This window comes from Manis javanica, chromosome 4, assembly GCF_040802235.1.
Source record: "Manis javanica isolate MJ-LG chromosome 4, MJ_LKY, whole genome shotgun sequence".
Classification (NCBI taxonomy): Eukaryota; Metazoa; Chordata; class Mammalia; order Pholidota; family Manidae; genus Manis; species Manis javanica.
This window is the reverse complement of record NC_133159.1, coordinates 111,357,207-111,371,549: the sequence shown is the minus strand read 5'-3', so window position 1 is coordinate 111,371,549 and position 14,343 is coordinate 111,357,207. Positions and strand designations below refer to the sequence as shown.

Genomic DNA, 14,343 nt, shown 5'->3' with positions numbered 1-14,343 from the left:
ACGCGTAGCCCACGACTTCATTGTGTCAATTAAATGAGGAAGTTGTAACATTTACTTCAGCCGCCTAAAAGGCCCAGTTTATCTCTTTAACTTTGCCCAGATGCTGCTTTTCCTCCTCCATCCCTAATCAAGTGATACATAACCTGGGCAATTAATATGGCAAGTAAGCCGAGTCACAAACAACATAGTAAAAGGCAGGAAGCATCCCATCTTAAAGATAAGATGGCATTTTAACACTCAGGAAGTTAAATAGCACATGACTTCATTGTGTCAAATGAGTATGTCGCAACATTTAGTTCCGCTGGCTAAAAGGCCCACTTTATAACTTTTTCCAGATGCTGCTTTTCCTCCAGACCCAAATCAAGTGATACGTAACCTGGGCAATTAATATGGCAAGTAAGCCCAGCCACAAACAACAGTTAAAGGCAGGAAGCATCCCATCTTAAAGATAAGATTGCATTTTAACAAAACAGGTAAGATCTTTTAAAATTTTTTATTAAGGTGGTATTGATATACACTCCTATGAAGGTTTCACGTGGAAAAACAATGGTCACTACATTCACGCATATGAGTCTCCCCCACTGCAGTCATTGTCCATCAGTAATAAGACGCCACAGATTCACTATTTGCCAAGAAGTAATTAAGTTTAATTGATTAATTTTGGGTCCTTTTAGTTTCTGGCCTTTTTCTCTTTGCACCCCGCTCATAGCTAATTTGCTGCCTAACAAGTAGGTTTCCTTTTTGTCTTTTAGAGGATTTCATTTCCTGCCCAGAAGCCATTTAGTTTGATGTAGCCACACTTGTTTACTTCTGGTTTTGTTTCCCGTGCCTGGGACATAACGCAGAAAAAATTTGCTGAAATCAACATCCAAGCGCTTACTACCTATTGTTCAGAGTTTTATGGTTTCAAGTCTTAGGTTTGTAAAACAAAAAGCTGTTTAATCCCTCCCACTAAACCTAAGATGTGCTTTTTGATTTCCATCTTCTTTGTTCTCCAGAGACTTGTTTCATCCATCATTCATAAGACATACCCATTTCCTTTTTTCACTGGTTTATTTAGGATTGCTCTGTCCTAAAAATGATGAATAAGAAGTAAATACAACTTTTTCTTTCAGGTGGTTGTGCTTATATACTAAAGATATATATCCATGTTTATAAGTGTAGCTCTAGTTTATTCATTTTAACTGGTATATACTATTTTGTTTTATAAACATACCACAACCTTTTGATTTATTTTTCCAATATTTCACTATACAAATAGTGCTGAAATTTACATTTCTGTATATGACCTCTTGTGCACATGAATGAGAACTTTTCTGGATTCTATATCTGGAAGTGGAATTACTGTGATGGAAATGGCATACAGCTTTGATTTTACTATGTATTGCTTAATATTTTTATACAGTGTACCAGTGGGCACCACCAGTGCGTAAGAGATTTCCTGCTCTACATTTTTGCCAATCTTTGGGATTTCCTTGTTTTTTGCCTTCCCGCTTCCTCTGTAGAGAACTTGCTAAAGTCCAGTAGATTTTACTTCTACGTTTTTTTTAGTTATAGCTCTTCGTTGCCCAGCCACAAAGTAAGAAAAATTTTTGATTCATTTTGTCTCATTCATAATCATCTCCGTATTTTTGACTCTACTGCTACAACCTTAGATGAGACCCTTACTTCTTACCTAAACTATTGCACCAGAGTGAATATTGCAGTCTCTCTACTGGAAATCTCGTCCCGCTCCAATCCGTCCTGCTTAAAACTGCTAGATCAGTATTTCTCATGTAAGTAGTTTACCATTGTTTGCAGTGTTAAATTTAAACTGTGGTATTCAGGGTTATATCTATTATAAGGTCCTAAACTACCTTTTCAACCACTATTTTCTGCATTTGCCCTATACACAGCCAGACTAGATTACCTGCATTTAGTAATTCATTCAAATAGTTGATATTTAATGCTTGTACTATACTATACAGGCATATTGACCCTTGAGTTTTGTAGGTACTATTGCTATAGAACGAACAACTCAAGATTCTTGTTATTGGGAGATTGCAAGTGATTTCAGGCTCTTCTGTGAATAAACCCAATGTTTTCAGCCTGTTCCTCAAACAAGTTTTACCTCTGCTTGTGATGCCTTTTTTCCTAGTTCTTCCACTTAGCCTTCTTTGCCTTTCAAAGTCCTACATACTTTTCAAGGCTTGCTTCAGGAGGTATCTTTCCATGAAGCCTTTTCTAACACCTGCAGTTAATTTTTGTCCCATTCTACTGTATTTATATAGATTTTTTTGGCACTTCACTGTGTTCCATGACTACTTTGTCCATTTATATTGCCTTTGTAAAACTTAACATAATGTCTTGTATATGGTAGGCATACTATTAACTAAATTAATACAGTTGAAAATAATATATTAATTAAAACCAGCCTCAGCAATTAGATTATTTTGGGAGGAGATCAATTTGAATTAGGAAAGATGCTTAATTATATAATATCTAGTGCTCTTTAAAACTAAATTGAATAGTAGGTTTCTATAAAGAGATCTTTAGGGCTCACTTTGATCAATAATGAACTTTACTTGTGATTAGTGTGACAGTTAGTTTGTTTTTAGACTTTTAAGTAGTTCCTTTAGGGCAGAGTTTTCCAAACTGCACACTGAGGAATCCAATGAGTTGGTTCTGTTGAGATGCTTTGGCTACTACTGCTCAATGCCTTCCCTGCCCCAAAGCAGAGTCCTTTATTCATATTTTACTATATTGGGCTCCTTCCCAAACAAGATTTTATTTAGGAAAGACTCTTCTGATGAAATTGTTTAAAATAGTCACTGAGTGTTAAGTATTTCAACTTTCTCCATATATTTAAGATTTTCCAAGATCTTACAAAAAGATTATCCCTCTTCTTTATTACCACAAACTGCAGATCAGCAGTTTATAATGACTCTGAGATTTGAAAAAGTAAAGCAAATGATATGTAAATGGGCTTTGGGTATAGCAGGTAAGCTGTCTGTTCTCTGAATATTCTGTATCTGAATTTGAATTTTTGAGGAGTCGTTAGAATATCAGAAATTACTGGAATTGATATACAAACTGTTAGGCGAAGAATTTTCTATATCATGACTTGTAAATTTTAATGTGTGTAAAATTCTGATTCAGTACATGTGGGCTGATGCTTGAAATTCTGATTTTTCTTAAAAAAAAAAACAAAACAGTTTCAGCGTTGCTGCAGTGTGGGCCACATTTTGAGTTAGCAAGGAGCTAGCTGACTTTCCAAAGCCTATCACATTTTAGGACTGCAGTCTTTGGGTCCTAGATAGCAGGTTTTCCATTATTACTGTAGATATTTGCTTAAACTGCCTGTTTCTCTACAGTCTGATTTATATTTTGCCATTTTAATAGAAATTTTTGGCTGTAGCTCTGGGAGTAAGGGGTGGGGGGTTCCCCTCCACAAACAAATTTCAGTAAAACCAAACTAAGTCAAGGGAAGGGGCAGGTTGGGAGAAACCATTGTTATTGCTCACAGCTCCAGGTATCCTTTCGGCCACTGCACATATGTGCTTAATTTTGTTTGGCTGAGGATGTTTTAGTTGGTAATGGTATAAGTATTGCTTTTTTTTTTTAAAGCAATTGTTGTTATCATGAATTAACAGCAATTATATGCCACAGCAGGTTAAGCTGTTAATTTTATCTATAGCACATGTGAATTGAAAACCTAATTTGTGTAAACAACCAAGGAGACATACAATTACTTAGCTAAAAAGCTTATACAAAAAAAAAGAAATCAATTTTGAGGGTCATTAATTTAAAGTATATAATATCAACTATTTTCAGTCTTGGGCTTTTATAGAAAATTATAATAACTAAATCACAGATTTAAATAATAGGTTTTTTTAATTTTAATTTTATTTTGGTATCATTAATTTACAATTACATGAAGGACATGTTTACTAGGCTCCCCCCTTCACGAAGTCCCCCCCACATACCCGTTCACGGTCACTGTCCATCAACATAGTAAGACGCTGTAAATTCACTACTTGTCTTCTCTGTGTTGCACAGCCCTCCCCGTGCCCCCACCCAACACTATACATGTTATTCGTAATGCCCCCTTTCTTTTTTCCAGCCCTTACCCTCCCCACACGTCCTCCCCAGTCACTTTCCCTTTGGTAACTGTTAGTCCGTTCTTGGGTTCTGTGCTTCTGCTGCTGTTTTGTTCCTTCAGTTTTCTTTTTCTCTTTATACTGCACATATGAGTGCAATCATTTGGTACCCTTCTTTCTCCGCCTGGCTTATTTCACTGAGCATAATACCCTCTAGCTCCATCCATGTTGTTGAAATGGTAGGATCTGTTGTTCTCTTATAGCTCAGTAATATTCCATTGTGTATATGTACCACATCTTATTTATCCATTCATCTACTGGTGGACATTCAGGTTGCTTCCTTATCTTGGCTATTGTAAATAGTGAGCGATAAACATAGGGGTGCATGTGTCTTTTTCAAACTGGAGTGCTGCATTCTTAGGGTAAATTCCTAGAAGTGGAATTCCTGGGTCAAATGGTATTTCTATTTTGAGCATATTGAGGAACGTCCATACTGCTTTCCACAATGGTTGAACTAATTTACATTCCCACCAGCAGTGTAGGAGGGTACCCCTTTCCTCACAACCTCGCCAACATTTGTTGTTTGTCTTTTGGATGGTAGCCATCCTTACTGGTGTGAGATCTCATTGTGGTTTTCATTTGCATTTCTCTGATGACAAGCAATGTGGAGCATCTTTTCATGTGTCTGTTGGCCATCTGAATTTCTTCTTTAGAGAACTGTCTATTCAGCTCCTCTGCCCATTTTTTAATTGGATTATTTGCTTTTTGTTTGTTGAGGTGTGTGAGCTCTTCATATATTTTGAATGTCAACCCTTTATCAGATGTGTCATTTATGAATATATTCTCCCATATAGTAGGATACCTTTTTCTTCTATTGATGGTGTCCTTTGCTGTACAGAAGCTTTTCAGCTTGATAAAGTCCCATTTGTTTATTTTTGCTTTTGTTTCCCTTGCCCGGGGAGATATGTTCAAGAAGAGGTCACTCATGTTTATGTCTAAGGTATTTTTGCCTATGTTTTCTTCTGAGAGCTTTATGGTTTCGTGACTTACATTCAAGTCTTTGATCCATTTCAAATTTACTTTTGTGTCTGGGGTTAGACAGTGATCCAGTTTCATTCTCTTACGTGTAGCTGTCCAGTTTTGCCAGCACCATCTGTTGAAGAGACTGTCATCTCCCCATTGTATGTCCATAGCCCCTTTATCGAATATTAGTTGACCATATATGTTTGGGTTAATGTTTGGAGTCTCTATTCTGTTCCATTGGTCTGTGGCTCTGTTCTTGTGCCAGTACCAAGTTGTCTTGATTACTGTGGCTTTGTAGTAGAGCTTGAAGTTGGGGAGTGAGATTCCCTCCGCTTTATTCTTCCTTCTCAAGATTGCTTTAGCTATTCGTGGTCTTTGGTGTTTCCATATGAATTTTTGAACTATTTGCTCCAGTTCCCTGAAGAAAGCTATTGGTAGTTTGATAGGGATTGCATCGAATCTGTATATTGCTTTGGGCAGGATGGCCATTTTGATGATACTAATTATTCCTAGCCAAGAGCATGGGGTGGGTTTCCATTTGTTAGTGACCTCTTTAATTTCTCTTGAGAGTTTTGTAGTTTTCAGGGTATAGGTCTTTCACTTCCTTGGTTAGGTTTATTCCTAGGTATTTTATTCTTTTTGATGCTATTGTGAATGGAATTGTCTTCCTGATTTCTCTTTCTATTAGTTTATTGTTAGTGTATAGGAAAGGCACAGATTTCTGTGTGTCAATTTTGTGTCCTCCAACTTTGCTGTATTCCGATATTAGCTCTACTAGTTTCGGAGTGGAGTCTTTAGGGTTTTTTATGTACGATATCATGTCATCTGCAAATAGTGACAGTTTAACTTTTTCTTTACCAATCTGGATTCCTTGTATTTCTTTGTTTTGTCTTATTGCCACGGCAAGGACCTCCTGTAATGTGTTGAATAACAGTGGGGACAGTGGGCATTCCTGTCTTGTTCCCAATCGCAGAGGAAAAGCTTTCAGTTTCTCGCTGTTCAGTATGATGTTGGCTGTGGGTTTATCATATATGGCCTTTATTATGTTGAGGTACTTGCCCTCTATACCCATTTTGTTGAGAGTTTTTATCATGAATGGATGGTGAGTTTTGTCAAATGTTTTTTCAGCATTTGTGGACATGATCATGTGGTTTTTGTCTTTCTTTTTGTTGATGTGGTGGATGATGCTGATCGACTTTGGAATGTTGTACCATCCTTGTATCCCTGGGATGAATCCCACTTGGTCATGGTGTACGATCCTTTTGATGTATTTTTTAATTCGGTTTGCTAATATTTTGTTGAGTATTTTTGTGTCTACGTTCAGGGATATTTGTAGTGTTCTTTTTTGGTGGGGTCTTTGCCTGATTTTGGTTTTAGGGTGATGTTGGCTTCATAGAATGAGTTTGGGAGTATTCCCTCCTCTTCTACTTTTTGGAAAACTTTAAGGAGAATGGATATTATGTCTTCTCTGTATGTCTAATAAAATTCCAAGGTAAATCCATCTGGCCAGGGGGTTTGTTCTTTGGTAGTTTTTTGATTACCGCTTCAATTTCGTTGCTGGTAAATGGTCTGTTTAGGTTTTCTGTTTCTTTCTGGCTCAGTCTTGGAAGGTTGTATTTTTCTAGGAATTTGTCCATTTCTCCTAGGTGTCCGAGCTTGTTAGCATATAGGTTTTCATAGTGCTCTCTAATAATTCTTTGTATTCCTGTGGGGTCCGTCATGATTTTTCCTTTCTTCTGATTCTGTTGATGTGTGTTGACTCTCTGTTCCTCTTAATAAGTATGGCTAGAGGCTTATCTATTTCATTTTCTCAAAGAACCAGCTGTTGGTTTCATTGATTTTTGCTATTTTTTATTCTTCTCAATTTTATTTCTTCTCTGATCTCTTATGTCCCTCCTTCTTCTGACCTTAGGCCTCATTTGTTCTTCTTTTTCCAATTTTGATAATTGTGACATTAGACCATTCATTTGGGATTGTTCTTCCTTCTATAAATATGTCTGGATTGCTATATACTTTCCTCCTAAGACTGCTTTTGCTGTATCCCACAATAGTTGGGGCTTTGTGTTGTTGTCATTTGTTTCCATATATTGCTGGATCTCCATTTTAATTTGGTCATTGATCCATTGATTGTTTAGGAGCATGTTGTTAAGCCTCCATGTGTTTGTGATCCTTTTTGCTTTCTTTGTACAATTGATTTCTAGTTTTATGCCTTTGTGGTCTGAAAAGTTGGTTGGTCGGATTTCAGTCTTTTGGAATTTACTGAGGCTCTTTTTGTGGCCTAGTATGTGGTCTATTCTGGAGAATGTTCCAAGTGCACTTGAGAAGAATGTGTATCCTGTGGCTTTTGGATGTAGAGTTCTATAGATGCCTGTGAGGTCCATCTGTTCTAGTGTGTTGTTCAGTGCCTCTGTGTCCTTACTTAGTTTTCTGTCTGGTGGAGCTGTCCTTTGGAGTGAGTGGTGTGTTGAAGTCTCCCAGAATGAATGCATTGCATTCTATTTCCTTCTTTAGTTCTGTTCGTATTTGTTTCAGGTATGTTGGTGCTCCTGTATTGGGTGCATATATATTTATAATGGTTATATCCTCTTGTTGGATTGAGCCCTTTATCATTACGTAATGTCCTTCTTTATCTTTTGTTACTGTCTTTGTTTTGAAGTCTGTTTTGTCTGATACCAGAATTGCAACACCTGCTTTCTTCTCTCTGTTGTTTGCATGAAATACCTTTTTCCATCCCTTGACTTGAAATCTGTGCATGTCTTTGGGTTTAAGGTGAGTCTCTTGTACACAGCATATGGATGGGTCTTGCTTTTTTTATCCATTCTATTACTCTTGTGTCTTTTGATTGGTGCATTCAGTCCATTTACATTTAGGGTGATTATTGAAATGTATGTACGTACTTATTGCCATTGCAGGCTTTAAGTTTGTGGTTACCAAAGGTTCAAGGTTAGCTTCTTCACTATCTTACTGTCCAACTTAACTCGCTTATTGAGCTATTATAGACACAGTCTGATGATTCTTCATTTCTCTCCCTTCTTATTCCTCCTCCTCCTTTCTTCATATGCTGGGTGTTTTGTTCTGTGCCGCTTTTAGGAGTGCTCCCATCTGGAGCAGTCCCTGTAGGATGCCCTGTAGAGGTGGTTTGTGGGAGGCAAATTCCCTCAACTTTTGCTTGTCTGGGAATTGTTTAATCCCTTCTTAATATTTAAATGATAATCGTGCTGGATACAGTATTCTTGGTTCGAGGCCCTTCTGTTTCATTGCATTAAGTATATCATGCCATTCTCTTCTGGCCTGTAGGGTTTCTGTTGAGAAGTCTGATGATAGATAGCCTGATGGGTTTTCCTTTGTAGGTGATCTTTTTTTTCTCTCTGGCTGCCTTTAATACTTTGTCCTTGTCTTTGATCTTTGCTATTTTACTTATTATGTCTGTTGGTGTTTCCCTTCTTGGATCCCTTGTCATGGGAGTTCTGTGTACCTCTGTCGTCTGAGAGGCCATTTCCTCCCCTAGTTTGGGGAAGTTTTCAGCAATTATTTCTTCAAAGACACTTTGTACCCCTTTTGCTCTCTCTTCTGCTGGTACCCCTATAATGCAGATATTGTTCTGTTTGGATTGGTCACACAGTTCTCTTAATATTCTTTCATTCCTGGAGATCTTTTATCCCTCTCTGCATCAGCTTCTCTGTGTTCCTGTTTTCTGTTTTCTAGTCCATTAATGGTCTGTTGCATCTCGTCCATTCTGCTTTGAAGTCCTTCCAGATGTTGTTTTATGTCTGTATTCTTCCTTAATTTTCTGCATATTTCTCTCCAAGTCCATCAGCATGGTTATGACTTTCCTTTTGAATTCTTTTTCAGGAAGATTGGTTAACTCTATCTCCCCAGGTTCCTTCTCAGGGGAAGATGTAGAAGCTGTCGAAGCTGTCTGGGTTAGTCTTGTGTGGATCAAATTTTTTTGCCTTCTAATGTTGATAGGTACAGTGGTATGCTGTTGACTTGTCTGTCAACCGGGAGAGCCAAGACTCTTTCCACTTGCTCCTACCCTATCTTTACTGGGACAACTGTGACCCCTAGTGGCTTGTTTTGGGCAATTGCGTGTAGACTGCGTCTCTGTGTCTTGCCCGTCTGGTATGTAGGAAGCTCCCTTGCTGTGGGCATGGCGAGCCTCAGGCTCCTCCTCTGATATGGTGGGGTTACTGAAGGGGGTATGGACGGGGGGCTGTTTGGGTGTTTACATCTGTGAGGGTTCTCAGAGCTGTTGCCCAGGGAGTTAGTGCGCCTGGAGTTCCCTGGAATTTCCAGCTCCTGGACTGGGATCCGGTACGCTTCTGTCCAGGTATGGGGTGGAGTCCCTGTCTCTTTAAGACTTTCAAAAAACACACGCTTCTCTTTATCTGAGAGACACCGACTGGGGGACACTGTCACACGTCTTACTCTCCTGCTTCCATGGTTTCAATCACCCCATGCATGCACTGGTGTCTGCGCTCTGGTGCAGATGGCTAGGCCTGGGTGTTTATTAGTCATGGGCTCCCTCTCCCCTCCTTCCGCCGGGAGCTGCGGTGAGGGACCTAGGGTCCTGCAGGACTGTGGCTTGTATCTTACCCCTTTCACCAGGCGCTGTGTAATCGCAGGTGTGGATGTAGTCTAGCTGTTATCCTGTGTGTTCTGGTCTCTCTTTTAGGGATAGTTGTATGTGTTGTATTTTCAAAAATACATGTTTTTGGGAGGAGATTCCCACTGTCCTACTCACGCCGCCATCTTGGCTTCACGCTCTGGGCTCCTGCATTCTTAGGGTAAATTCCAAGAAGAGGAATTCCTGAGTCAAATGGTATTTCTGTTTTTTTGGTTTTTTGGGGACCTCCATAGTGTTTTACACAATGGTTGAACTGACTGACATTCCCACAAGCAGTGTAGGAGTGTTCCCTTTACTCCAAATCGCCAACACCTAGTGGTGTCTGTCTTTTGGATGGTGTCCATCCTAACTGGTGAGAGGTGATACCCAATTGTGGTTGTAGTCTGCTGTTCTTGATGATTAGTGATGTGGACCATCCTTTCATGTGCGTGTTGGCCACCTGAAATTGCTTCTCTGGAGAAGTATCTGTTCAGATCCTCTGCCCATTTTGTAATTGGATTATTTCTTTTTGTGTGTTGAGGTGCATAATCTCTTAATATACATTTTGGATGGCAACCCCTTATAGGATATGTCATCTACGAATATATTCTCCCATACAGTAGTTGTCTTTTTCTTCTACTGATGGTGCTCAAACAGAATCTTTTACCCCCTGGAATCTCAGTCCAACTCAAAATATTTTATTTTTTCCCAAGAACACCAACCGGCCGAGAAAACTGGAACGAAGAGCAGAAGCTGTGATGCAGGAACATCTAGCGTAAAGCTGAGAGGTGAGATGGTGTGGAGACTGGTAGGTTGTATCTTTCCATGTGCTGCTTTCAAGATTCATAGGGAAAAAAGATTGCCAAGGAGATAAAGCCCGGGGTGTTGACGTCACCTGGTATCGGTGGAGCCACGTAGCCACCACTCATTAATGGGAAGGCTAGCATGCGGCACTGTTGTCTTTCCTGCGGAGTTAGACGTGCGGCGTCCCCCGTTTGCAGTTCAGTCAGAGCCCGTGTGGGACTGTCCTGGCACCGGCCGGGGTGGACCCGAGAGCCGTGCCATTCCTGCTGGGCTGTCGCAGCATCCCTCTCAGAACAGGGCCTCAGCAGAGCTCCTGGTGAGAGAGACAGGGAGAAAGAGAGAGAGAGAGAGAGAGAGAGACAGAGAGAGACAGAGAGAGACAGAGACAGAGACAGAGAGAGACAGAGAGACAGAGACGGAATTGCACTCAAGAGACAGGGGCAGTTTTTTTTCTGTAGCTCCGATGAGCACGTATGCTCCTGATGTTTATTTTGAGATCTCTTTCTCAGGAAGATTGATTTGAGTCCAGTTGCCAGGTTCCTTTGAAGGTTCATATTGGTAGGTGGCGCCCTCTAGCTCCCAGAAGCTTTACTCTCTGGAGCTGCTCAGCCCTTGGGGGGATGGCAGGGTTTCACCAGGGGAGTGGTGCCGGTGCCCTCCCCCTGCCGGGAGGAAAGAGGTCTTTCCTGCTCCCCGGCCGCACTGCCCGTCTCCACTGCCAGGGCCAGTTTGCGGAGCACGCAGGGAGAAGCTGCCGTAGGTGGGGGTGTGGGGGAGGGCGGCCGTTTTGCAGGCCGGTGCCGGCGGGGAGGCAGGCCGTGTATCAGTCGCAGCACGGTAGGGGGCCTCGGAGCTGCGAGGCCAGCCGGGGGACGGAGCGCCCGGAGCTCCTGAATGTTCCCCCGCCTGCCGGGCAGAGTGCACCCGGGCAGTTTGGCGCACCTGTCCTTTCTCCTGAGCGGCAAGCTGTGTGGAAGCATGGCCCCTTTAGCGGCTCTCTCGCTGTTGGGAAGTCTCTCAGACTGCCCGCCTTTCTTTCGTCCCACAGCGGCCGGATGTGGATCCCTGTGTTGTCCCACAAGTGGCCGGCATCGCAAGTCTCTCGAAGTCTTCCGCCTGTCTTCGCTTTCCGACCCCACCGATCCTGCGGAGCGCACCACGTGTACGGTAGGTTCGCGCTCCCAGAGCACATCTCATCTCCAGGGCTGGGTGTTTGGCAGTCCTAGGCCTCCACCCACCTCCCCGGTTCCGTTTCTCGTCCTCCCCCTCCCCCACCCGCACCCCCCGTGAGCTCGGGTGCGGGAAGGGCTTTGGGGTCCCTCTGGGTCACAGGCTTTTTGGTACGTCACCCTTCTCCTTGAGGTGACAGCCTGCCGCAGCAGCCTCCTGCCCTGCTGCTGCTCTTCCAGGATTTGGTGTAGTTGTTTTACTTCCATATTGTTACCTATGTATGTGGTTCTGGTTTTGGGAGGAGGTTTCCACCTCCCTTCTCACCTGAGCCGCCGTCTTTAGTCCCATTGACCCATCCTTTGGTTTTTTTGTTTTTTTTCAGTTTCACTTGTGTAGGGTACCTTTCCCCCCACCTTCAGCTTGTAGATTGTCTGTGTCCTTGGATCTCAAGTGAGTCTCCTGGAAGGGAGCACGTAGGTGGTCTTGAGTTTTCATCCCTTCCTTTAACCCTGTGCCTTTTGACTGGCGCATTTAACGCCTGTCCTTGTATTCTGACCATTGAGAGCTGTGTCCCTGGTGCACTTCAAATAATTTTTTTTGTTGTTATCATTCATCTACAATTACATGAAGAACATTATGTTTACTGGGCTCCCCCCTTCAACAAGTCACCCCTGCCCGCCCCCACAAACCCCGTGACAGTCGCTGTCCGTCAGCGTGTAGTAAGATGCTGTAGAACCACTACTTGTCTTCCCTGTGTTGTACAGCCCTCCCCATGACCCCCCCCCACCCCACACATTATACATGCTGATCGTAATGCCCCCTGTCTTTTTCCCTGCCCTTATCCCTCCCTCCCTCCCCACCCACCCTCCCCAGTCCCTTTCTTTCCCTCTGGCAACTGGTAGTCCATTCTCGGGTACTGTGGTTCTGCTGCTGTTTTGTGCCTTCAGGTTTTCTTTGTCGTTATACTCCACCTATGAGCGAAATCATTTGGTACTTGTCTTTCTCCGCCCGGCTTATTTCACTGAGCATGATACCCTGTAGCTCCACCCATGTTGTTGCCAATGGTAGGATTTCTTCTCTCCTTATGGCTGCTTATTGCACTTTTTAAACTGGATTTCGTGCTTGCTTTTTGTCTGTAGTTTCGCTCTGTGCTTTCTTCATTGCTCTCCGGCCGATGAGCAATAGCTTTGTCTTAATCGACGTATATCTGTGTCTATCTCTCTGTCTACCTATCTATCAGTCAATCAAGCAGTCATCTTTCTGTCTGCCCATCTATCCTATGTACAGGACAGTTGACAACATAGCCTATGTCACTTCCCTACATTATGCTTCCAAAAGTCTTGCAAGGTAACTAGGCCACAGAGAGAGCACCGGGTTCACTGAGACACTTGCAGGTCGAGTCAGCCGCATGTGCTTACAAAACCAGTAAGTGGTGGTGCAGGGACTTCAACCCGTATCTCTGTCCTCTGTCCTCTTTTAGCTCCTTGTCAGATGCTGGCTGAATTCTTCGCCACATCCGTTGACTTAGGTGCTCCCCGAAGACCACAGGCGTCCTTCCTCTGGGCCTGCTGTAGACAGAAGAGTAAACTTGTTGCTTTGCTCACCACCACCGTGTTTGAGGGACATCGGCGTGATCAGCGCTGATAGGAGGAGGGACAGGTGAGAAGGAACACCAGTTCCTAAGACAGGAGCAGTTGGGAGCAAAGAGTGCGTTGTGGAGTGACGTGTTTATTTGAGCGTCCAAACTTCCCTCTTTATCTGGTTATGACTTCTTGACATTCGTGAACAGCATTAAAGCCACCGATGTCCAAAGCCCAGACGCATATTATTACAGCAAGTCAGTTGTTGAGGTGAGAAAAAATGAGAAGGACATTGCCGTACCACTCAATCTATGGCAGGGCACTGCTGATACCAAACGGAAAGAATTCACGGTGGCTAGGATAGGGCTGTTTTCTACTGACTGCCTCTGGGGACTCAAACAGAAACCCTTTTTTTTTTGTTTGTTTTCTTCTGCTTTTCACTTTCACTTGTGTAGGGTACCTGTCCCCACCCCTTCGGCCTGTCGTGTGTCTGTGTCCTTGGATCTCAAGTGAGTCTCCTGGAAGGGAGCACGGCACGTAGGTGGTCTGGAGTGAAGGATAGCTTTGTTTACTAGTATTATGCCTTCCTATCTGTCTGTCTTCTGTCTCTCTATGATCTATCATGTATCTATCTACTCCCATCTTTGTTATCTATCTAATTAATCTATTGTCTATATGTACGTACATCAGCCTAATCTGTCCATCGTCTGTCCATCTATGTATCTCTTTTCTCACTTTTGTCGACGTGCTGTCCCTGGGTGCACATTCATTCCTCTGTGTCCTCCTTCTCAGTCTCAGTTCCTTGTGTTTGTTTATGTGAGTTAGCTGTGTGTTTGGGTCTTGAGAGGAGTGGCTAGGGGTGGGAACGTCTCCTGGGTAGGTGGCCCGAGTCTGCTGGGTGCGGATGGTGTGGTTGGCGGGCTGGACTCTTGAACCTGGGCGGGTTGGTGCCCTCCGGCTGCTCTGCCCCGGGGCCGGTCCTGCTGGGGCCGGCTGCGTGAGCTACGGGGCGTGTCCGAGGCCCCACGCAGGGAGCACCCTGGCTGGCCTGCGTGGGGGCCGAGGCAGGTGCATGCCCAGT

At 42.9% G+C, this 14,343-nt stretch overlaps 1 pseudogene; it reads left to right on the top strand.

Moving 5' to 3' along the window:
- The first annotated feature begins 405 nt into the window (after positions 1-405).
- Positions 406-14,343, top strand: part of LOC108409165 (protein mab-21-like 3) — a 156,410-nt pseudogene continuing 142,472 nt past the window's right edge.